The sequence below is a fragment of the Cervus elaphus genome, chromosome 13 (assembly GCF_910594005.1).
Source record: "Cervus elaphus chromosome 13, mCerEla1.1, whole genome shotgun sequence".
Taxonomy (NCBI): Eukaryota; Metazoa; Chordata; class Mammalia; order Artiodactyla; family Cervidae; genus Cervus; species Cervus elaphus.
This window is the reverse complement of record NC_057827.1, coordinates 35,666,911-35,693,148: the sequence shown is the minus strand read 5'-3', so window position 1 is coordinate 35,693,148 and position 26,238 is coordinate 35,666,911. Positions and strand designations below refer to the sequence as shown.

Genomic DNA, 26,238 nt, shown 5'->3' with positions numbered 1-26,238 from the left:
CATCTGTTTGTGTCCTCTTTGATTTCTTTCATCAGTGTTTTATAGTTTTCTATGTATAGGTCCTTTGTTTCTTTAGGTAGATATACTCCTAAGTATTTTATTCTTTTTGTTGCAATGGTGGGTGGTATTGTTTCCTTAATTTCTCTTTCTGTTTTTTCATTGTTAGTGTATAGGAATGGAAGGGATTTCTCTGTGTTAATTTTATATCCTGCAACTTTAGTATATTCATTGATTAGCTCTAGTAATTTTCTGGTAGAGTCTTTAGGGTTTTCTATGTAGTGGATCATGTCATCTGCAAACAGTGAGAGTTTCACTTCTTCTCATTGTCACTTTAATTTATCTTAATTCTGTTCCTTGTATCTGCAAATGGTATCACAGTTTACCTAGTTCCAAGACAGAAAAAAGGATAGTCTCAGTCTCTTCCTTTTCTCTTAACTCTCCATACCCATTTGGTAACCACAGACTGTTTTCTTACCTTTTAAATATTTTTTGTCCCATTTTTAAAATGCATTTGCTCCTCTACTAGTTCTGAACCTCATAAATTTCTGTCACACAGGTCATTATGACCCGTCATACCTAGTTGCTTTGTCCCCAGTTCACTTTGCAGTAGGGGTGGATGTGGCCCAGCGGGTGAGCTTTGTCCAGTTAGAGGCGGGAAAGCTGCTATGGGGGTACCACTGAGAGGGAGAGGGAGGCCAAGAAGCACCAGCATTTGTCTTCCTGAGGTCAGAGAGTAGAGGAAATGGCCCTGTAGGTGGTAATGAAGCTCCCTGCACTTCTGGCCTGCCAATTCCTACCAAGCTGTCCCCGAGGGTTGGCTGCATGCCCATTTGAACAGGTGGCCAGCAGGGCTGCCCCACTAGAATCCAGGATTTCACACACACACACACACACACACACACACACACACACACACACACACACACACACCATGGCCCCTTCACCCTAGTACAGGGAACATTCAGTGCCCCATTCTGGGACCAGAGATGCTGGCCTCTATCCACCCACACGCCAGACATATGCTAGTGGACAGTGCAAACCTCAGCTTGGCTGCAGTTCAGGTCCCTGCAGTGCCCTCCCAGGTTGTAACAGGGGCGGGGCAGGCTGCATCCCTTTGTGTGTGACCATTAGCGTGAGACCCTTAGTGGGCTGGCTAGAGGTCCTGCTCTAACAGCCAGGATCCGGGTGATCCTCCCAGTAGAGTGTGGTGAGAGCCAGATCTCGGCCTTCTCTTCAAGGCTGGCGAGTGAATCAGGGGTCCAGGACAGGCTGAGGGCTCTGTGGGCACCAAGGCTGCCCACTGACTGGGCCCAGGCCTTGGAGCATCAGCAAACCTCTCCCCTAACCCCACCTGTGTGACTTAATGGCAGCAGCAATCTCCGTGAGTCACAGGCAGTTCCATGGAGGCCTCAGCAACTGCCATATGGACACTGCCATTGAGGTAACAGCTTCAACCAGCTTCACACTTTCCATTCAAGTTTCAAAAATTGGTATAGTTTTTTAGATCAGTTATCTACACTTCCCTGGTGGCTCAGAGGTTAAAGCGTCTGTCTACCTGCAATGCGGGAGACCCAGGTTCGATCCCTGGGTCAGGAAGATCCCCTGGAGATGGAAATGGCAACCCACTCCAGTATCTTTGCCTGGAGAATCCCATGGATGGAGGAGCCTGGTGGGCTACAGTCCATGGGGTCGCAAAGAGTCGTACACGACTGAGCGACTTCGCTTCAAGAGGTGGCTAGAAGTCAGATGTAAGTTGCAAGGACATTGCATGTCATTACTTCAGGTCCACCTCTGTGGTTGGGGGTATTCACGAAGAAGGGTAATTGTTGTAAGTTGAGAATTAACCTGATTGGTGTTTGCTACCTTGCCTTTTCTTGTCAGAACAGAAAACAACATTTGTTTGGGTGGAGCTTAACAGGAACATTATGACCTGACCTCAAGAACAAAGGCTCTGACACCAAGAAGTTTGCAACAACTAACCACACCCCTCCCTCACCTTGCCTATAAAAGGGCTTTGTGGAACACTTTCAGGAAGTTCCAGAATTTTTTAAGGCAAGAGCCACCCATCTCCTTGTGTGGCTCTGCAGTAAACTCTTCTCTGCTCCAAACTCTGATGTTTTGGTATTGTTTGGCTTCACTGTGCATTGGACACATGGACTTGCGTTCAGTAACAATTTCTCCCCATACCACTGGCAAAGGAGTCTTTCCAAAAGGCATATAAAATCTTGTTTCTGTCTTCAGTAAAATCATTTGTACAGTCTCTAGGGTAAATTTCAAATTTTTTTTTCCCCTTGAAAGCCCTTTGGCATCTGACTTTGCCTGGATGTCCATTTTCATCTTATGGCAGTGACCCAAATACAAACCACCCCAAAGGACACACCACTCACTGACTTCGTCGTACACATGTGACTAGTTCTGTCTTTAGTTTTCTTTGTCTTTATCTCAGAACATTTGTTCAAGTGGGAATTCTCATTATCTTTAATGCCTTTAGTTCTTTAAGACTCAGAGCTGATGTTTTAGAAGACCTTCTCTAATTCTCTCCCATCCCTCTCAAAAATCCCTGTACTCAACCTCTGTTATCACATTACTGGCTGTTATACTGGAAATACCTCTTGAATTCATCTACTTTCCATCACCATTACCACCACTTTGTTTGTTCTAGACTACCGTCATCATAACCTATTTCAGTGTTCTCCCAGATCAACTTTGGTAATTTGTAAAATAACATTCTTTGTCCAGTGTCCAGTGATTTTTTCAGACTCCATATCTGATCATTATGGCCATGTGCTTAAAACTCGTTCCCTGATTTCCTAATGATCTAGGCTATGAAGTAAATCCTAATGTCTCCTGTAATGTACTGTATAGACTGGTTCCTGCAAACCTACTTCTCTAGCCTCACTTGTTTTCATTCTTTAAATATACTTTGCTCCCTTTCATCTTAGAGTCACAAATGTCATTCTCTTATCTGAAACATTTGTCACTTAGATCTCAGCCTTCCAATCTCAATACTTTCTCAGGATATCTCCACCCAGCTCTATGTCAGATTCCTTTGTTATGTGTTTCACTTACTTTGCCTTTTGCACAAACTTGTAGAATTGAGCAAGGTGGAGAGCATATAGTTGCATTTAATTTTCAACAATGATTATAGTTCCTTTCTTTATTCTGCATCCACCCTTCTGGAAACCTTCATTCCTTCTGTACAAACTGCTCATTTCACTTGTGTTGTGTCTGGACTTCATGATCAATTCCTTAAATATAGCTCTTGTCAGAACTCGAGGTTCTTTCACAGCTCTTTTACAGCCTGACCCATTTTTCTCTCCAGTTTTTTACTTTTGATTTATTCTGTTTTTCATGTTTTGGTAAGAAACTAATAAAGAAAGTTAGCAGTTGTTTGCTTGGTTCAGAGTAATATAAGCTCTACTTAAATGGGTCCTGTGAACAAGCTAGAGACATTATAAGGAATGACTCAGCCTGCATTCTGTTTCTCACTGCCGTGACCCCCAGGCCCAGTCCTTACAGTTAGAACTTTGTGTGATTTCATGAACTGCTGTCAGACATTCAGATTGGATCATGATTTAAACATATATTGCAAAATCATGGACTCAAGAATTGAAAGAGGCTTTAGGGGTCATTTAGTTTTAGACCAACCACCTGTCTATTCAATGTCATTCGATTTCTGAGTGTTCTTTCCTACCCATATACAAGAGATTGTCTTTATACAGTGAACAGAAACCTGCCTCAGTTACCATCCACCAGCTTTACTTCTTAGCAGTGTTTGTGGTGTGACAACTCATGCATCGGAAGACAGCCATCATGTCCTCTGTAAGTAGTTTTTCTCCAGGAAGAATAGCCCCAGTTCCTCTTGTATCTTGGCTTTAAAATTCTTTTATCATCTTATTTGAATTTGTAAAATTTTTATTTTTGAGTGTTTTAGATTATTTACTACTCTATCCACTTCCCATTTGAGAAGAAACTGGCTACCCACTCCATTATTCTTGCCTGGAGACTCCCATGGACAGAGGAGCCTAGCGGGCTACAGTCCACAGGATTGCAAAGAATCAAACACAACTGAGTGACTAACTTTCCACTTCCCATTAGTGTAAATAATAAAGACGATTGCAAATAAAACACGTTCATAGGTATTTATGGCAAATGCAAAATATACAAACGCAAATGAGTTGAGAGAACCTACGAAATACAGTTTGGTATTCAGCTTACAGATCAGAAAAAACTCTTTATCTAAACTTCTTTTGGTGGATTAAATGGGGAGTGGAGACAGAGAACATTTGAGTGATAGAAACTGGTATAGGTGATGATTTATCTGATGTATGATCACTTTTTTAGCTATATTATACCATTACATTTGCATATCATCATCATTTTCAATCTATGATCAGTTGCTCAGTTTCATAAATACAGTGTATCCAACATTTTGCCATACCAGGCAGGTAGACTGTTGTTCTTCTAGAACTGAAAAGGTGTGTGTAGGAGGGAGTGGTTTATGTATTTGTTTCCCTTGCTGAAAAACTCCCTTTCTATCATGAATTGTAACTTGTGGCAGCATTAACATGTCATTCCTCCTGTCTGTGCAGAGATATGGATTTACCAACTGCTGCCTGAATTATACGCATCAAAAGTATGGTGGCAGCTGAACTTCCTGTGAACTGTACAGCCCCGAGGATAATTTGTCAGGGATTTCTCTTTAACTTTTCCTTTATCTTACTCTAGGATAAAACCCCCCACAGATGAGATGAGAGAATATACATTCACCTTGGTAATGATACAAACTCGCACCTTTCTGGTTTTTTGCCACTCAAGTGCTAAAATATTAATATCCAATGAAAATTATAAAATGATTTTATAGCTAATTATTTTATTTCTAGCAAAAATTGGGAAAGAAACATTCTCCTCCTCTTACAAGATGTTTGTGTTTTTACTTGTATGCCTAATCTCAGACATTTCAAACAGAATTGATATCTTTCTGAAGTATAGGTTTTTTTGGATGAATTTTTGGTTTTATTTTTAAACAGTAAAACTTTTATATGATATCATCTCATTGACTGGACTTTGAGCAGAAGTTTCAGTGTTAATAGCATCTCCTCCAATAATTCAGCTTTTTTTTTTTCTTCTCTCTCATTCTAATATTTGTTGAGTTGTATACGATCAGAAAAGGTCCTTGTGTAACATAAACAGGCATTTAATTAAGGGGTAATATCTATGGTACCAGGGTATGTGAAGTGAAACAGAGATGCTTAATCAGCCACAAAAGCTATTTACTGCTTCATAAACCTCAGTGTCATAAATATTATTACTGTTTTAGGACCTCAGAAAAGCAGTGAAATATCAAAACTGATTTTCTTCTCTATTATTAAAGTAGTAAAGGTATTCCTCTTAATAGAACTTTGTAATGAAGCTAATATTTGATAAAAGCAGACATACTTGAAATTTTTAAGAAGGGATTTAAATACAAATGAGGGGTATGTTGAAAATGAAGCAGGAAGAAAAGGGTTTTACCTCCAAAGCCTGAAATTATGTTGAGGAATAAGTCACATAATATTGCCATGTATCTGTTGAATACCTACTGTGGGCTTGGGCTAATGGATAGTTTGTATATGTTATCTTTAATCTTTACAGCAATCTTGTAAACTAGGTTGGTTACAGTTTTAGAATGAGAACATGGTAGTGCAAAGACATTGTCACACAGGTGTGTCTGATTATACCTGTACTCCCATTACTTCAAACTGTTTTTTAGATGAAAGCTTATATTAAAATAGTTACTTTTTAACTTTAATTCTGCTAAATACCCGATAGTATACCCAAGAAGTTAAAAGTTGTGCAGTGTTAATTCTTAAACTTTTAACTTTTTATTGTTCCATATTCAACATTTATTAAGCAGCTACTATTTTACTAACACTTGCTAAGTATTATGAGAGCTGTAACCAAGTAAGAAGATTCAGTCTTACCCCCTTGGAGTTTAGAAATGGATAAATAGCTCACCCTTATATACACAAAATTTCAAAGTGGAATCAAAGAGAGCAAGGTTCTTTTCTTCAGTGTTTTGTGACTGTTTGCTAGACCCCTCCAAATTATCCATCTTGAGGAAGGAGCTCCTAGTTTTGTTAAAATGCCTTGATAGACGGGAATTGTGTGCAGTGAGAACCTGGAGAGGGAATTAGTGTAAAACCTCCTCAAACAGCAAAGTTTTGTTTGTTTGTTTGTTTTTTATCTACTTATACTCCCACCAGCAGAGTAGGAGTAAATTTATTTCCCCACATGGGTTACAATGAACTTTTTTTTTGCTTTTGGTTTTTAAAACTTTATTTCAACATAACTATACTTACAGAAATATACTCATGGGTTAATAGAATGCAGTTTGACTTAACCAACACACTTGGGATCCAAAACCTGGTACATGGTTTGCTTCAAAGAAAAAAAGGACTTAGTGGTAATTCACATTTAACAAATTATCTGATTCTTGGTTTGAGTCGATTTGGAATCTACACATAATATTAACTAGATCAGATAGCTTTTATATTTTCACATGTATTCAGAGGACTTTTGAGCTACAGACTGTGGATCCTGTATGAGCCCTGACCATGTTAAGAACAGGGCAAATCCTGACACTATGTACAAAGTTCTGCCTCCCACGCTCCCCTCCCCCAGCTCCTGCTCTGTGGCGATGAATTGTTTTTTAAACTGGAAGATAATTGCTTTCCAGTGTTGTGTTAAGTTTCTGCTGTGCAACAGTATCAGTCAGCTATAAGTATACATATATCCCCTCCCTCTTAAGTCTCCCTCCCACCCTTCCATCCCACTCCTCTAGATTGTCACAGAGCACTGCGCTAAGCTCCCTATGTGATACAGCAGCTTCCCACTAGCTTGCCTCCCTGGTAGCTCAGCTGGTAAAGAATCACCTGCAATGCAGGAGATCCCAGTTCTTTTCCTGGGTCGGGAAGATCCTATGGAGATGGGATGGGCTAGGCTCCCCACTTAAATATACTTGGGCTTCCCTGATGGCTCATATGGTAAAGAATCAAGACCTGGGTTTGGTCCCTGGGTTGGGAAGGTCCCTTGGAGAAACGTATTCTTGCCTGGAGAATTCCATGGATGGCAGGCCATGGGGTTGGAAAGAGTCTAACTTTCACTTTTCCACTAGCTATCTATTTTACACATGGTAGTGTATATATGTCAGTTGCTACTCTCTCAGTTCATTCCACCTTCTCTTTCCCCCACTGTGTCTACAAGTCCATTTCTGTGTCTGCATCTCTGTTCCAAGCAAGAGAGGTTTTACAGAAAGATTGTTGTTTTTGAGCCAAGACAAAGGAAACCTGGTTAGTACCGAATCTAAAGGAAAGTTTTTGTTAAGATTCTCACATTTTGTTAATCCAAATATTTATATCTATCAATTGCTTATACTACTCTTACTTTGTGATTTAGTGTGATTCTGTAGGTCATTTATTCCAGTAATGATTTCAAAAGGACCCCTCATTCTTTGTAAAAATATCAACAATAGAACTTAAAAAGTTTAGATTATTGATGTTTAAGAAAATTTACCAGTCATTGTGTCCAGGCCCCTCATACTGCACACAAGCCAAGCCCCAAATAAGCTGTGATGTGCTTCATGTCAGGTACTGTAAGCATCAGACCTGGGACTTGGCTTGTCTTACAGTTGTGGTTTCCATCCTTAAGGTCTTGTTGAAAAATGCATGAAGGTTAGTAGTGGTTTAATACTTTAAAATAGTTTGTATTTTTTTTATTGTTTTTCTTCATTGGCTTAGGGAGAGAAGTAATTGAAGAAACATGAAGTAATGGAACTATTCATGATAGAATATGGACAATAATTTCTTTAGGTAAAGCATGTGGAACCTTTACTTCAGAATGTTCATCTTTCTAAAGTGGTGTCATTTAATTTCTGAAGATGGTTATGTACATGCCATCCTTATAGTATATAATATAGTGTGACAGTGGTGAATTGACTAAAAAGCCTTATTGTGCGAGGTAATAGTGGCAATAGAACTTGTAAACTCAGATTTATTCGCACATTCTTCCTTTAACTGGCCTTTTAACTGAAGTGAAATTGATGGGAAAAGCATGAAGTTATAGAGTTTGGAATTGGGTTGCTTTTGGTTGACTGTGATTATCATAATGTATTTCACCCTTGAAACTGAGCCTTGAATGACAGAGGAAGTCAGCTAAGACATAAGAAAATGCCAGAGAGACAAAATAACCTTCAGCTAGTCTATAAAAAAGAGTGATTAAGCAGTTCAAAATGTAAATGCCAAATTCTATCACACAGCCATTTCCTGGGATTTTAAATGATCATAACTATTCTTTTTCTGAATCCGGGTGCACTTCAGTTCTGAATGGCATAAGAAAGTATTTGGGGTCTACTGTCAGCTTTCTTCTAGTTGCCTTACCCAGGAGATAGAATGTTCAGATAGAGCCAACTAATTTCTGAAAAACAATGCAAATGATGTAAGAGCAAAAGAATAAAAGATGTCCTCAGAATTTCCATAGTTAAATCCAAGGGAGGATTTAGACTTCTGAAGTATTTAAGAGGTCTTATTGATGCCATCACTTTAAACTCTGCCTGAGGAAGTTATTCCTTCTTTGCTTTTCTTAAAAATACTCCAAAGCAGTTCAGGACCAGAAAGAGAAAATGACTGAGCAACAATGCACATGTTAACTGCAGTTACAATTAGAGCAAATCTGATGGTGTCTTATGTTTTACTCATCTATTATACTGGTGTATATATGTTTGCTGGTGAGAATAACCTACAGTGTATATAAAAATTTCTAAGTCCCTTTCATGTTCTGAAGTTCTTACAAAGAACCTCATCTGTTACACAGTTCTGAGTCCTTCCATTTTCCATTTTATACTGCCCTATCAGTCATATTAATTTCTAGAAAACCCTACATTATCAATTTCTTTATCTTTTAGTGGCCCCTCACATATATGTAATTGGTACAAATCTGGTTCTAACCACCTTTCCTACCCTCTTTACAAATCTTCCCCTCCAGCCAGTCATGTTTATTTAACATCCTTCAGTTCTGCTATGTGCACTCTAAATAGTTTCATCCCCCAAATGAAATTTTGTAAAGTGATTTAATTTCTCTGGAGTTTAGTATCTTCATGCTTATGAAAAGAATGACGGACTTAATGAACTTATACTTGTTTAATGATTTCTAGTTTGCATACAGTTTTTCCATATATTGTAATTTCTTTACAGTAACCCTTTAGGTTAATGAGCACAGGGATTATAGACATGTGCAAACAAGAAACCCACAGGCCCAAGTATATTAAGTGGTTTATATGACCTTCTCAACTTTTTAGTCTCAGAAAATACCATTTATAACAGACTCCCCTTTCTAAGAATTTGTCCATTTCATCCAAGTTGTCCATTTTATTGGCATAGAGCTGCTGGTAGTAGTCTCTTATGATCCTTTGTATTTCAGTGTTGTCTGTTGTGATCTCTCCATTTTCATTTCTAATTTTGTTAATTTGGTTTTTCTCTCTTTGTTTCTTAATGAGTCTTGCTAATGGTTTGTCAATTTTGTTTATTTTTTCAAAAAACCAGCTTTTAGCTTTGTTGATTTTTGCTATGGTCTCTTTAGTTTCTTTTGCATTGATTTCTGCCCTGATTTTTAAGATTTCTTTCCTTCTGCTAACTCTGGGGTTCTTCATTTCTTCCTTCTCTAATTGCTTTAGGTGTAGAGTTAGGTTATTTATTTGGTTTTTTTCTTGTTTCTTGATGTAAGCCTGTAATGCTATGAACCTTCCCCTTAGCACTGCTTTTACAGTGTCCCATAGGTTTTGGGTTGTTGTGTTTTCATTTTCATTCATTTCTATACATATTTTGATTTCTTTTTTGATTTCTTCTATGATTTGTTGGTTATTCAGAAGCGTGTTATTTAGCCTCCATATGTTTGAAGTTTCAAATTCTTAGAAAAGTATAACTTTCCAAAACTGAACCAGGAAGAAATAGAAGATCTTAACAGACCCATCACAAGCAAGGAAATCGAAACTGTCATCAAAAATCTTCCAGCAAACAAAAGCCCAGGACCAGATGGCTTCACAGCTGAATTCTACCAAAAATTTAGAGGAGAGCTAACACCTATCTTACTCAAACTCTTCCAGAAAATTGCAGATGAAGGTAAGCTTCCAAACTCATTCTATGAGGCCACCATCACCCTAATTCCAAAACCAGACAAAGATGCCACAAAAAAAGAAAACTACAGGCCAATATCACTGATGAACATAGATGCAAAAATCCTTAACAAAATTCTAGCAAACAGAATCCAACAACATATTAAAAAAATCATACACCATGACCAAGTGGGCTTTATCCCAGGAATGCAAGGATTCTTTAATATCCGCAAATCAATCAATGTAATACACCACATTAACAAATTGAAAGATAAAAACCATATGATTATCTCAATAGATGCAGAGAAAGCCTTTGACAAAATTCAACACTCATTTATGATTAAAACTCTCCAAAAAGCAGGAATAGAAGGAACATACCTCAACATAATAAAAGCTATATATGACAAACCCACAGCAAGCATCACCCTCAATGGTGAAAAATTGAAGGCATTTCCCCTGAAATCAGGAACAAGACAAGGGTGCCCACTCTCACCACTGCTATTCAACATAGTGTTGGAAGTTTTGGCCACAGCAATCAGAGCAGAAAAAGAAGTAAAAGGAATCCAGATAGGAAAAGAAGAAGTAAAACTCTCACTGTTTGCAGATGACATGATCCTCTATATAGAAAACCCTAAAGACTCTACCAGAAAATTACTAGAGCTAATCAATGAATATAGTAAAGTTGCAGGATATAAAATTAACACAGAGAAATCCCTTCCATTCCTATATACTAACAATGAAAAAACAGAAAGAGAAATTAAGGAAACAATACCATTCACCATTGCAACAAAAAGAATAAAATACTTAGGAGTATATCTACCTAAAGAAACAAAGGACCTATACATAGAAAACTATAAAACACTGATGAAAGAAATCAAAGAGGACACAAACAGATGGAGAAACATACCATGTTCATGGATTGGAAGAATCAATATTGTCAAAATGGCTATTCTACCCAAAGCAATCTATAGATTCAATGCAATCCCTATCAAGCTACCAACGGTATTTTTCACAGAACTAGACCAAAGAATTTCACAATTTGTATGGAAATACAAAAAACCTCGAATAGCCAAAATAATCTTGAGAAAGAAGAATGGAACTGGAGGAATCAACCTGCCTGACTTCAGACTCTACTACAAAGCCACAGTCATCAAGACAGTATGGTACTGGCACAAAGACAGAAATATAGATCAATGGAACAGAATAGAAAGCCCAGAGATAAATCCACGAACCTATGGACACCTTATCTTTGACAAAGGAGGCAAAGATATACAATGGAAAAAAGACAACCTCTTTAACAAGTGGTGCTGGGAAAACTGGTCAACCACTTGTAAAAGAATAAAACTAGAACACTTTCTAACACCATACACAAAAATAAACTCAAAATGGATTAAAGATCTAAATGTAAGACCAGAAACTATAAAACTCCTAGAGGAGAACATAGGCAAAACACTCTCCGACATAAATCACAGCAAGATCCTCTATGACCCACCTCCCAGAATACTGGAAATAAAAGCAAAAATAAACAAATGGGACCTAATGAAACTTAAAAGCTTTTGCACTACAAAGGAAACTATAAGCAAGGTGAAAAGACACCCCTCAGATTGGGAGAAAATAATAACAAATGAAGAAACAGACAAAGGATTAATCTCAAAAATATACAAGCAACTCCTGAAGCTCAATTCCAGAAAAATAAATGACCCAATCAAAAAATGGGCCAAAGAACTAAACAGACATTTCTCCAAAGAAGACATACAGATGGCTAACAAACACATGAAAAGATGCTCAACATCACTCATTATCAGAGAAATGCAAATCAAAACCACAATGAGGTACCATTACACGCCAGTCAGGATGGCTGCTATCCAAAAGTCTACAAGCAATAAATGCTGGAGAGGGTGTGGAGAAAAGGGAACCCTCTTACACTGTTGGTGGGAATGCAAACTAGTACAGCCGCTATGGAAACCAGTGTGGAGATTTCTTAAAAAACTGGAAATAGAACTGCCATATGACCCAGCAATCCCACTTCTGGGCATACACACTGAGGAAACCAGATCTGAAAGAGACACGTGTACCCCAATGTTCATCGCAGCACTGTTTATAATAGCCAGGACATGGAAGCAACCTAGATGCCCATCAGCAGATGAATGGATAAGAAAGCTGTGGTACATATACACCATGGAATATTACTCAGCCATTAAAAAGAATTCATTTGAACCAGTCCTAATGAGATGGATGAAGCTGGAGCCCATTATACAGAGTGAAGTAAGCCAGAAAGATAAAGAACATTACAGCATACTAACACATATATATGGAATTTAGAAAGGTGATAACGATAACCCTATATGCAAAACAGAAAAAGAGACACAGAAATACAGAACAGACTTTTGAACTTTGTGGGAGAATGTGAGGGTGGGATATTTCAAAAGAACAGCATGTATACTATCTATGGTGAAACAGATCACCAGCCCAGGTGGGATGCATGAGACAAGTGCTCCGGCCTGGTGCACTGGGAAGACCCAGAGGAATCGGGTGGAGAGGGAGGTGGGAGGGGGGGATCGGGATTGGGAATACATGTAAATCCATGGCTGGTTCATATCAATGTATGACAAAACCCACTGGAAAAAAAATAATAATAATAAAAGAAAAAAAAAAAACAGACTCCCCTGAAATGAGATACTCATATGTAATTAAGAAAACACAAACAGAAAACTATACACCATTGATTTTTTTAAAAAAGCAAGTTGAAGAAGATCTAAATAAATGGAGAAATATTCTGTGTTCATGGATCGGAAGGTTCAATATTGTTAAATGACAGATTTTTTTACAGTTGATCTATAAATATGTGACCCCAATCAAAACCCTACCAAGCTATCTTGTAGATGTCAACATGCTAATTGTAAAGTTTTAATGGAAAACAAAAGACCTAGTATAGCCAACACAGAACTGAAAATGAACAAAGTTGGAGTACTCACACTATCTGATTTCAGGACTTAATGTAAGGCTACAGTAATCACGACAATGGTATGGGCAAAAGAATAGACATATAGAATAATAAAACAGAAAGGAAATAAAAAATAAATCCACACAAGGATAGTCAACTGATTTTTGCCATGAAAGCAAAGACAATTCAGTGGAGAAAGGATAGTCTTGTCAATAAATGGTGCTGGAACAATTGGATATCCATATGAAAAAGAAGTGAATTCAGACACAGGCCTTACAATTCACACAGTAATTAACTCAGAATGGATCATAGACCTAAATGTAAAATGAAAAACTATAACAGTTATTAAAGAAAATATACGAGAAAATCTGTATGACCTTGGGTTTGGCAGTGTGTTTTAAAACACATTAGTAATACAATTCATGCAAGAAAAAAAGTAGATAAGGGGTATATTTAAAATAGAAAACTGTTCAATGAAAGACATGAATGAAGAGAATGAAGAGATAAGCCAGTGATGGGGAGAAAATATTTGCAAAACACATCCAATAAAGAATTTGTATCCAAAATATATAAAGAAGTCTTAAAACTCAACAGTAATAAAATAATGAACTTGTTTAAAAATTAGCAAACATTTTGAAGAGATACTTCATCAAAGAAGATATACAGGTGGCAAATGATCATATAATAAGATGTCCCACATCATGTCATGAGGGACCTGCAAGTTGAAGCAATACTGAGATTTTATTTTATATCATATCATAACATATTATTACATTACATATCTGTTAGAATGGCTAAAATCCAAAACACTGGCAAAACCAGATTATGGCAAGGATGTGGAGCGTTAAGAACTTAATTCATTGCTAGTGGGAATGCAAAATGATACAGCTACTTTGGAAAACAGTTTGACAGTTTCTTGCAAAACTAAGAGTGGCTTACCATCCAAATCAGCAAGCATGCTCCCAGATATTTACCCAACTAATTTGAAAACTTATATCCACCAAACCTGCACACAAACATTTACAGCAGCTTTATTCATAATCTCCCCAAACGGGAAGCAACCAAGATGTCCTTCAGGAGGTGAATGGATAAACACCCATACAATGGAATGTTATTCAGTGATAAAAAGAATAAAGATACTAGGCCATGAAAAGGCATAGATAAATCTTAAATGCATATTGCTCAGTTATAAAAGCTGAAAATGCCATGTACCATGTGAGTTCAGTTATATAGCATTCTGGAAAAAAGTTAAAAAGAAAAAAAAGAGTGAGTGAAAACATCATTAGTTGCCAGAAGCCTGGGGGAGCAGGCAGTTGTAGGAAAATGAAGTACAGGGGCTTTTTTAGGGCACTACAACTATTTTGTATGATAGTCTAAGGGTGAATATAAGATATTAAGCATTTGCCAAAATCTATAGAACTTTACAACAGAAAGAGTGGACCTTAACATATACAAAAATTTTAAAACTCACTTAAAACCTCAAGGATTCCATGATTAAATATAAAATGTGACAAAGTTGCAAATAAATGAAACAATATTACTGAAGGGAGTAGAAGAATAAAGTGCTACCCTATGTAGCTTTGGAAATGAGTGGAACCTCTAAGACTAAAACACAAAAAGAACTATATCCATAAGCACTATACTTTAGTTGATAAAGTTCATTTATACAGAAGGCAGGATATGGAGTAAGAATTCTGAAACTGATATATAAGTGTTGGAAGTCAGGTTTCTCACAGTCATAGTGTACAGGTAAGCAAGAAGAGGCTAGAACCATCCATGTGGTAATGGATTAGAGCTGGAGACAATAAGAGTTCATGTTTAACTTCACATAGATTACAGATGGTTACATATAGAGATGGTTATACAGGCATACCTTGTTTTATTGCATTTCACAGATAACTGCATTTTTTACGAATTGAAGGTTTGTGGCAACCTTGCATAAAGCAAGTCTGTAGGTACCACTTTTCCAACAGTGTTTGCTCATTTTGTGTCTCTGTGTTACTAATACATTATGGTAATTCTTGGTGTATTTCAAGTCTTACACCAGAAAAAAGATGATGACTCTCTGAAGGCCCAGGTGATGGTTAGCATTTTTTAGCAGTAAAAGTATTTTTTAAAATTAAAGTATGTACATTATTTTTTAGATATGATACTTTTGTGCACTTAATAGACTGCAAGGTAGTGTAAGCATAACTTTTAAGTGCACTGGAAAACAAAAAAATTTGTGACTTTGTTGCAATATTTGCTTTCTTGTAGTGATCTGGCACTGAACCTACAATGTCTCTGAGGTATACCTGTAGGTATTTGTATATGTATACATATATAGATAGATGTAGATCTATATCTAATTGCTCTGTCAGCTGAGAGGGCCTAGAAGCAATGAAACCCCAATAGCAATGACTACACCTAGTGTGCAAATTTTGGTTTCTAATACCATTCTCCATTAAGAGGAATCAGGGCTTTTTGGAGACATGGTTGATTCTCCCACTGGGGTAGGAAATACACAGGATGAGTCTAGAGCATGTTGCAGTGGCCAAAAAAAAAAAAAAGCAAAAACATATTAGCAGGAGTATACCAAAGGGACAAAAGAGCCAATTGAAAGATCTTCCAATGACCAAAGCTATAACAGTTTGAGCAACAAAATAAAGTAGTATTAGGTTAAAACCCCAAGTGTAAAGTAATGCCTCCATAGTAATATAAGCAAATGATTAATGTTGACCTTGAAGAAAACTAGACAATCCCCCATAGAAGAATTCTAAATAATTTATTTAGCCTTCCCACCCTCTGTGAAGTGGGACGTAACTCCTCACTGCTTAAGTTGAGCTGCTCATGGTGACTTTTCTCCAAAGAGCACGGCACAGAAAGGGTGACATTGTAGTGCCCAAACCGGACAAAGTGTAATGCCAGGTGATCATGTTTAACATCAACAGCGATAAGTCATATTGATAGTATGTACCCCTGATAGGGTATCATACAAGTGACACTTTGGTTTTCCTCTCTCAAATACTTTATCCAAGCCTAACCATGAGAAATCAAGTCACACAGAATATCTGACAAGTAATCCTCAGAACTGTAGAGTTCATGGTAGGAGGTTGAATGGTGATGCTCCTCAAAAGATGTATCCATGTCCTAAGCTCCAGAACCTGTGAATGTGATTTTATTTGGTAAAAGAGTATTTGCAGATGTATTTAAGTAAGGAATTTGAGATGAGATCATCCCAGATTATCTGGGTGAATTATAAATCAAATGACATGTCCTAATAAGACACAGAGGAAAAGACACACATAGACCAGAGAATAAAGAGGCAGAGAATTTAAGTGAGTCAACCACAAACTGAGGGATGGCTTTAAGCCACCAGAAGGTAGAAGAGGCATGGAATGATTTTTCCTGAAGGCTTTCAGAGAGTTTGGCCCTGCTGAGACCTTGATTTCAGGATTTGTCTAGTTGCTCAGTTGTATCCGACTCTTTTACAAGCCCATGGACTCTACCTCACCAGGCTTTTCTGTCCATGGGATTTTCCAGGCAAGAATACTGTAGTGGGTTGCCATTTAGGGCTTATGGCCTGTAAAACTGTAAGAGAACAAATTTCTCTTTTTTTAAGTTGTTAAGTTTATATTAATTTGTTATAGCAGTCACAGGAAACGAATACAGTCATCAAAGACAAGAAAAGTTTGAGAAGTTGTCACAACCAAGAATAGCCTCAGGAGACATAACTACCTAAATGTAATATTATGTCTTGGATGGGATCCTGGAACAGAAAATGGATAGCAGGAAAACTGAGAATATCCGAATAAAGTACAGACTTTAGTTAATAATATTCATATTGGTTTGCTAATTTTGACAAGTGTCCCTTAGTAATATAGGATATTAATAAGGGAAACTGCATGGAGGACACATGAGAACTCCACTGTCTTCACAACTTCTCTATACATCTAAAGCTGTCCTAAAATAAACAATGTATTTAAAAAGAAAGAAAAAGGAAGAGGCAACTTTCCAGGAAATACAATGAACCCAGAATGTTCTACTCCCAGAGCAAGTGTCTCCTTGCTGTTGTAATTATGTGCTGGGGGAAGCTTGCCTATTAACAGGACTCCGCTATTTCTTTTTTTATTTTTATTTATTTATTTATTTATTTTTCCCGCTATTTCTTAAACAGAGCGTGTAGTCAGCCTTGTTATTCAAGGCAGATGAGGCTACTGGGGAAACAGACCTATCCAGCTACAGAGGGAATCAGTGCAAGTCACCCATTCTAAACAAAGTAGCCCCTTGGCTTTCTTATTGCTGTCCTTCTTTCCTTCCTGAATAATTCAGTCTGGGAGTCATGAGACAGGACCTGGAAAGGTAGATGTGCTAGGGCTTCTTGAAGAAATGGCTGATTCTAGGGCTACTGTAGCAAAAGAACATAACAAGATATGCTGGACACATCATCCTGTGCCAGAAAGTAAGGAATTGCTCACAGAGTGAGGGGTTGTAACTAAAGGATACAGAAGTCACCTTCAAGAGGCACTTGCTGGCTGATCTTAGAACACAATGAGCATCAGAATAATATCCTTATCAAATTATAGCCTATTGAATAAAATAGAAATTTGTAGTGATGGAATAAATTAATGGAGAGAAGAAATGGAAATACAGAAATAGAAATACTGAATTACTGTGATTTTTTTATTCCCCCCAAATTGCTGAAAATGTTCGTTTTCTCTCATGTTGCTAATTCAATATGTAATCACAAGTAAACCAACAATACATCTTTGTTCCATATTTGTCTAGTTTAAAATTAGCTAGATAATTTCTAGTAGCTAGAATCTCTGACAGAAGTACAGTTGTTAAACTATTTTAAAATGGCTGAGTGTTCCTAAAAACTTTAAATTGAAAACCTAAAACAATAAAAATAACTGCCTCCTTGGAGACCATGTGTCTAATAGTACCTTAAAATTGTAAACTATAGTGCTTATGTTCTTTGGATGATTGAAGTACCTGGAATATAGTAGGTTTGATAACTAGTTGCTGTGAAATGAATGTTGAATAATCTAAAAAGGTTGAAAAAGACTGGCATTAATTTCTCACTGAGAAAAAAGAAATGTCATTCTCATATTATTCAGTTCTTGTTTTCTACTCAGTAGAGAATTTGGGATATGATACAAATGAAAGGTACTCATGTTAATCTTGAAATCACACAGAGGGAAAAAACCTAATCATTAAATAGCAAGATCAATTTCATTTTCTTTGCCACAATTTTTAAAAAATGTAGCATGCAGCATAGCTGCAGTTCTCACTGCCCATTTTAAAAGAGACTTTTAAAATCTATTACCATTTAAAAACCTCTGTTACTAAGTCTATGATGCTGCCAGTGGCTGGTGGCAAACTGGAGAGTGATTGACATGGTATATTACCTAGTTTACTTTCTTAGATCATAGGAGAAATCCTTTCCAGCTCATAGATTTTTTTTTTTTTTACATTGTTATATCCCTGTGGCTGCCAGGAAAATAGAAAATTCTACCTATTTATAGCAGAATTCCTTCTTTGCAACCAGTTTTCTTTTTCCTCAAGCCATCCTCCCCAGCCCAACTCACAGTCAATATTATGAAAAGATTGGTATATCTGAGCTTGTAAAATCTGAAATCTCTCTGCAGTCAGCCCATCCAGGTAAACAAATACCTTGAGGAAATGACAGTAATGTCATGTAATAATTTCCTGTAGGAGCTGAAATATAGGAAAATTTTTTCCTATAGGAGCTGAAGTATAGGAAAATGTGAAGCAGTATCACTGAGACTTTTGAGGTAAAAACGCAATATATTTCTTTTTTTCCATCCAATCCTCAGATTTCATGTGCCTACAGATTTTAAAGAGTTACTGAGACATTGCACTAAGAGAATCCCCTGTGAGAAATATTTTCACCTGCTTGACCGGGACTATTGACAGAGTGATTGATTTCCTCCAGGGAGAATGAGCTGTTATGTTAGCTGAAGTGACAAATGCTTTGGGGACATGGCATTCACAGATGTTAGTAACACATTCCTTCGCTGTGTGGCTAACAGAAGTTTATAAGAGCATACATTTTTTATTGCAGCTTAGAGTGAGTTTGAAATGAGAATTTTTACTTCACTTACCATTTGAAGCAGTGGAAAACGTTGATTTTAAGTGCTTCTGTGAAATATGTGCTTTTTTCCTATGAATGGCTGAAGTACTTCTCCATAACATCCATCAAGTCAGCTATTCCAAGAGCATCCACATTCTGTGTGTATCCTGAGAATTTTAAGAGACACAAGTCATACTAAACTCTTCCAAATTCAATTTGATATCCTAACTGGGAATGACAGTGGAACATAGTCTAGACCTTTCAAATCTGCATTTTTTACAGCTGATTACTTCTGATTAAGTCCAATTTTGTCCATTTTATACTAGGCTGGAATTTTTATCTTTGGTTTCAGAATATGACAGTGGTTGGTCTCCTGGCGCATTCTCTCTACGGCAGTACCTGAGTGAGCAGTACCTGGTACTTTAGGCCAAAGTTCAAAGTGTGTGTGTTTATGTAGGTTCATTCCTCGCTCTCTTCCTCTCTTTCCCTCTCTTCCTTCCTTCTTCTTTTTATATTTTCTTCTTCCAATGACATTTATATTTTCCTTGTTTCCCAGTGGGTCATTTACACTTCCCTCTCCCCCACCCTCACCCTCCTTTTAATTTTTTCCATTTTTTTATTGTGCTAAAATACATTTAGCATAAAATATACCATCTTAACCATCTTAGGTATACAATTAGTATTAAGTACGTTCATAATATTGATGAACTGTCACCATCACCCATCTCTGTAACTCCTTCCATTTTGTAAAGCTGAGACTCTTTACCCAGTAAATAATAACTCCCCATTCACCTTCCCTCACCCAGCCTCTGGCAACCATCTCTCCATTGCTTTCCAGTTCTGTATAACTGGAGTCATACAGTATTTGTCTTTTTGTGACTGACTTATTTTACTTAGAGGAATCTCTTCAAGATTTACCCATGTTGTAACATGTTGCAGAATACCCTTCCTTTTAAAGAATGAATGATATTCCATTGTATGTATATACCTTGTTTTATTTATGCATTCACCTGTCAGTGGACACTTAGATTGCCTTCTCATTTTTTCTTTTATTAGTAGTGTTGCTATGAGTGAGTATACAAATATCTTCTCAAGACCTTGCTTTCAACTTTTTGGGGTATGTACCCAGAAGAAGAATTGCTGGATAACATTCTATTTTAATTTTTGTGGAACCATACTGTTTTCCACAGGAGCTCATATCATTTTAAGTTCCCACCAATAGTGCCAAGAGTTTCATTTGCTCCACATCCTCACCAACACTTGTTACTTCCTATTTGTTTTTTCAGTAGCAACCATCCTAATGAATGTGAGGTGGTGTCTCATTGTAGTTTTGATTGATTTTCATTTCCTAAATAAACAGTGGTGTTTAATTTCTCGTGTGTGTTTTGGCCATTTATATACCTTTGGAAAAATGTATTCAAGTTCTTAGCCCATTTTTGAACCGAGTTGTTTGGTTTTGTTGTTGTTGAGTTTTGAGAGTTCTCTATATATTCTGGAGATTAATCCTTTATCAAGTACATGATATGCACATATGCAGATACTTTCTCCCACTCAGAGGGTTGTCTTTTAACTCTGTGGGTAGTGTTTTGATGCACAAAATTTAAAAATTTTCACAAAGTCCAATTTGTTTATTTTTCCTTTGGTTGCCAGTGCCTTTGTTGTTATATCAAGAAATCACTGCAAGATCCAATGCTGTGAAGCCTCTGCCCTATCTTTTCTTCTATGAGTTTTATAGTTTTAGGTTTTACATTTAGATCTTTGGTCCATTTTGAGTTAATTTTTGTGTACGGTGTTAGGTAAGGGTTGAACGTCATTCTTTTGCATGGTGGATATCCAGTTTTACCAGCATCATTTGTTGAAAAGACTGTCACTTCCCCCATTGAATAGTCTTGGCACCCTTGTCAAAAATTGTTTGACCATGTATACAAAGGTTTATATTATGTTTCATTGGTCTTTTTGTCTTTTTTTATGCTAGTGCCATACTAGCATTGTCATAAATTTTAAAACCACGATGTATAAGTTCTCTAGCTTTGTTCTTCTTTATTCAAGATTGTTTTGGCTCTTCAGAGTCCCTTGAGAACTCATATGAATTTTAGGATGACTTTTTCTATTTCTGCAAAAATATTATTTGAGATATTGATAGAGATGGCACTGAATCTATAGATTGTTTTGGGTAGAATGGACATCTTAACACAACTAACTTTTCCAGCCCATTAAGATGGGATGTGTTTCCATTTATTGAGCTATTGCTTATTTTCATTCAGTGATTTTTTTTTTTGTAGTTTTCAGTGTACAGGTGTTTCATCCCTTTGGTTAATTCCTATTTTATTCCTTTTGATATTACCATAAATGGAATTGGTTTTGTTTTTTTCTTTTCGGATTGTCCATTGTTGGTTTATAGAAGTGCAATTGATTTTTTTTTTATGTGTTGCCTTTTATTTCTTTCTTTTGCCTAAATTACTCTAAGTAGAACTTCCAGTACTGTGTTGAATAGAAGTGGCAAAAGCTGACATCCTTCATTTATTCCTGATCTTAGAGGAAAAACTTTCAATATTTCACCATTTAGTGTGTTGTTCCCTGTGAGTTTTTTTTGTATATTGCTTTTGTTATGTTGAGATTAATTTCCTTCTGTTTTTAGTTTGTTGAGTGTTTTTATCAAGAAAGAATGTTGAATTTTGTCAACTCCTTTTTCTACATTGATTAAGATCATATTTTTTCCCCCTTCTTTCTGTTAATGAGCCTCCCACCCCGTGGCTCAGCAGGTAAAGAATCCACATCAATCACTTGTCATATGTTGGATGGTCCTTGTGTTCTAGGAGTAAATCTAACTTAGTCAAGATGTGTCATCTGATTAATGTGAATTTGGTTTGCTATTTTGTGGAGGATTTTTGTTTCACTGTTCTTTTAAAAGAGATTGGTTTGTCATTTTCTTTTTTGTAGTGTTTTTCTCTGGCTTTGGTATTATGGTACTGCCGGCTTCATAGATGAAGTTAGGAAGTATTTCCTCTACTTTGATTTTTGGGAATAGCTTGAAAAGGACTAGTATTAGTTCTTATTTAAATGTTTGGTTGATTTCACCAGTGAAGTCATCAGGCATAAGGCTTTTCTTTGGGGAGAAATTTTAAATTACTGATTCAATTTCTTTACTGTAGGTCTACTCATATTTTCTATTTCTTTGTGTTTCAGTCTTGGTAGGTTTTATGTTTCTAGGAATTTGTCCATTTCAGGTATGTGTTCTAATTTGTTCACAGTACTTTTTTATAATCCCTTTTATTTCTGTAGAATTGGTACTAATGTCCCTACTTCTACCTCCCACCCCATGGCACAGCAAATAAAGAATCCACCTTCAATGCAGGAGACACAGGAGATGCCGGTTCAATTCCTGGGTCAGGAAGATACCCTGGAGAAGGAAATGGCAACCCACTCCAGTATTCTTGCCTGGAAAATCCCACGGACAGAGGAGCCTTGTAGGCTACAGTCCCTGCGGTCCCAAAGAGTTGGACATGACTGACGACTAACCACAGTGTCCCCACTTCCATTTCTGATTTTAGTAATTTGAGTCTTCTCTCTTTTTTTCTTTGTTCATCTAGCTATATGTTTGTCAGTTTTGTTGATGTTTTTAAAGAACTAGTTTTTGGGTTCATTGATTTTTCTTTTTTTCTCTACTTCATTTATCTCTGCTCTAACCTTTATTATTTCCTTCCTTCTGCTAGATTTAGTTTTAGTTCTTTTTTTTTTAAGTTAAGTTATAAAGTTAAGTTGTTAATTTGAGATCTTTTCTGTTTTTAAATGTAAGCATTTATAGCTATAACATTTCCCTGCATTCCATGAGTTTGGATATGTTATGCTTTCATTTTCATTTATCTCTAAGGGTATTCTAATTTTCCATGTGATTTTTTTCTTTGATCCATTGGTTGTTGAAATGTGTGTTGTTTAATTTCCACAAATTTGTGGATTTTCCAGTTTTACTTTTGTTGTTGGTTTTTAACTTCATTTGTGGCCCAAAGTATGGTATGTTCTGGAAAATGTCCAATATACACTTGAGAAGAATATGTATGTATATTCTGTTATTGTTGGTTAGAGCATTTGGTATTTGTCTGTGAGATGTAGTTGGTTTATTGTGTTAAATCTTCTATTTCCTTACTTACCTTCTGTCTGGTTGCTCCTGTCCATTATTATGAGTGGGATATTGAAATTTGCAACTATTATTATATAATTGTCTATTTCACCTTTTGATTTTGTCATTTTTTTTCTTCATATATTTTGATGGTCTGTCAATAGGTGTTTAACATTCATAATTGTATCTTTCCACTATGTTGAACCTTTTATTATTTTAAATATAGTATCCTCTTTTTTAAGAGAAAATAGTGTTTTAAAAAGCAATGAATCTTTAAGTTAATATATACTTCCTCCTCCATCTGTAAAGTTAGATATTTTAAATAGTTCCTCATTATAAATGTATCACTTATAACTCTTATTTGTACAAACATTGACAAATAATTTATTCTTTATATCAAGTACTTCAAAATTCTTATTGGAGAAGTATTCACTGTTGAAGTTTTAGCTGATAAAGGTATTTTTGCAGATAAAACAGGAAGAGAAACATTGTGTTTCTCCCTGATTAAAAATAAGAATCAAAGTTGTTGAAACTGAGTGAATGTCACTGTAAAACATAAGCTCATTCTCTCTGTTCTAACATTTTGGTTTCTTATTAAATAGATGTTCCTCCTGTAGACATAACTGTACAGTAAGAACTCTGACCCACTGTTGGAATTTTCTAGTTCTGTTTATGACCTAATGATGCTTTATGCAGTGCTGTGCTGGAATTCAGTGGCCTACAATCTTAATGCAGTTTTTTTTTTTTTTGTATTAAGATGAGTCAGTTTTCAGTATTAAATAATTCCTTGGTAACCTACACAGAGAATAATTTCTGCTTAAATGAATCAGGAAATGGTAAGCCTTTAATAATAAGCTTAAGGTATTTGAATGTTTGAAAAGTGAGAGTTAATTAAACAGACTTGTCAGAAGGTTGTATTTTTCTTCAAAGCAGCTGTTGTCTCCAAATCCAATAAAAGTGAAGATGCAACAGTTCTTACTAATAATATTCCAAGGAGACTTTATTGGCTTAAAACTGTCATTTTTCTCTTCTTCAATACTGACCACTGTTTTTTTGTTATGTTTATGCAATACTTATTATGATGTAATGTTCTTTTATATGAGGAAATATACAGCTTAATAAAAACCTGGAAAACAGGCCATTGAGGTTTTAATTTATTAGAAATAGTTCTCACCACCAATGTTGCCTGTGTGTATGAACTATAAGGTCACCTTGAGGGGTGTTCTTTATAAGCTCAATCAGGGTTATTAAAGCCAGAAGAAAATTAATATTCAATGCTTCTACTGTTTTATGTCTCACTTAACTTATAAGTGCTTTAGGACCTTGGCCTACTTTAGTACTATTCATTTGTTGGTAGTAATTATTAATTGATGCATTGGGATTTGATGTCATCTGTTCTTGTTAACTAGTTTATTTTGTTTTTCATATCCTGCTTTGTGTGTATTATAGAATTGCATTGAGACACCAATTTTATTTTTATGAAGCCTTCTTTCTTTAATACGTGCAGTTATTAGTTTACTTCCCTATAGTCATGAAAGAAGCAGGGCCAAGTCCAGAATCTCATCTACCCTTGGACTAATGCCCAATATCCATACTAGATATTGATAGTGTTTAATTTTTAATTGATACTATTGGTGTGCCGGATGGTGTATCACTCTGCATATATTACATGAGAATTGTAAGTTTCCTCTCAAGACTTAACAGAACCACTTTTATAATGCATATGTTTATAGTGTTTTATATATTTTAGTATACATTTATATTATTTGTATTTACTTTGTCCTCAGAATAGCCCTGGGAAATAAACATTATTATTTAGGTAAGCTGAGTTTCATCATGATTGAATGTTTTGCTTGTACAGAAATTCAGTTCTCTTCTTGACTCCTTGTTAATCCTCTGTTTGGTTCTCTATGGAGAAAGCAATAATTATAAAATATTACATGATTATAGATGTCAAGCTACTGTAATACTAATAATCTGTTTTTAGTATAGCAGTGGTTATTTTTAGAACACTTTTTATTATATTACTTAACAAAAAAAGAAAATTAGGAAAGCAGAGTTTGTGTTATGATACTTGCCACTGTTTCCTTTATTAGACTCATTTGTTCATTAGCTACAAAGAACCTATCTGTGTGCCAGGTACTGGATTGGTTGCTAAAGTACAAAAATAGTCTCTACCCTCAAGGAGATCAGGGTATTAAGACGCTGCTGGATGACCCACCAGCCATGGAGAATGTCGTATAAGCTGAGTGTGCTGAGGTCACTGAGAGAAGCCTTTGTTTTTCCTGTTAAAGAGGTAAAGGTGGGACTGACGCCGTCCTTTTTCTTGCCTTGAATGCAGACGTAACACCTACATGCACAGCAAACAACTTTGAAGCAACAAATCAACACAATTAATGGAGCAAAAGGAAAGAGCCTTGGTCTTTTTTTAAAATTTTTATTTTATATTGGGGTATGGTTAGTTTATAACCCACAATATATATATTTTAAAAACCGTTATACAGCTTAATAGAAAAGCAAACAAACAACCCAGTCAGAGAATGGGGAGAAGATCTGATTAGCCATTTTTCCAAAGAAGATATTTGAATGGCCAAGTACAGGAAAAGATGCTCACCATCACTAATCATCAGGGAAATGCAAACCAAAACCATAGTAAAACATCACCCACACCTGTTAGCCATTACCAAAAACCAAAAAATAGCAAGTGTTGGCAAGAACATGGAGAAAAGGTATCCATTATGCACTGCTGGAGGACATTTCAATTAGGTAGTTATTATGGAAAACAGTATGGATATTCCTCAAAAAATTAAAACTGGAACTATCATATAACCCAGCAGTTCCACTTCTTGGTGTTTATCCAGAGGAAACAAAATCACTATTTTGAAAATATATCTGCATCCCAATGTTCAATGCAGCATCACTTACAACAGCCAAGACTGTTGTATGGAGACAAG

General features: G+C 36.3%; 1 protein-coding gene across 10 annotated transcripts in view; it reads left to right on the top strand.

Moving 5' to 3' along the window:
* The window catches only part of PEAK1 (pseudopodium enriched atypical kinase 1), a 308,265-nt gene that overhangs the window by 106,182 nt on the left and 175,845 nt on the right, over positions 1–26,238 (top strand). The window lies entirely within an intron of this gene.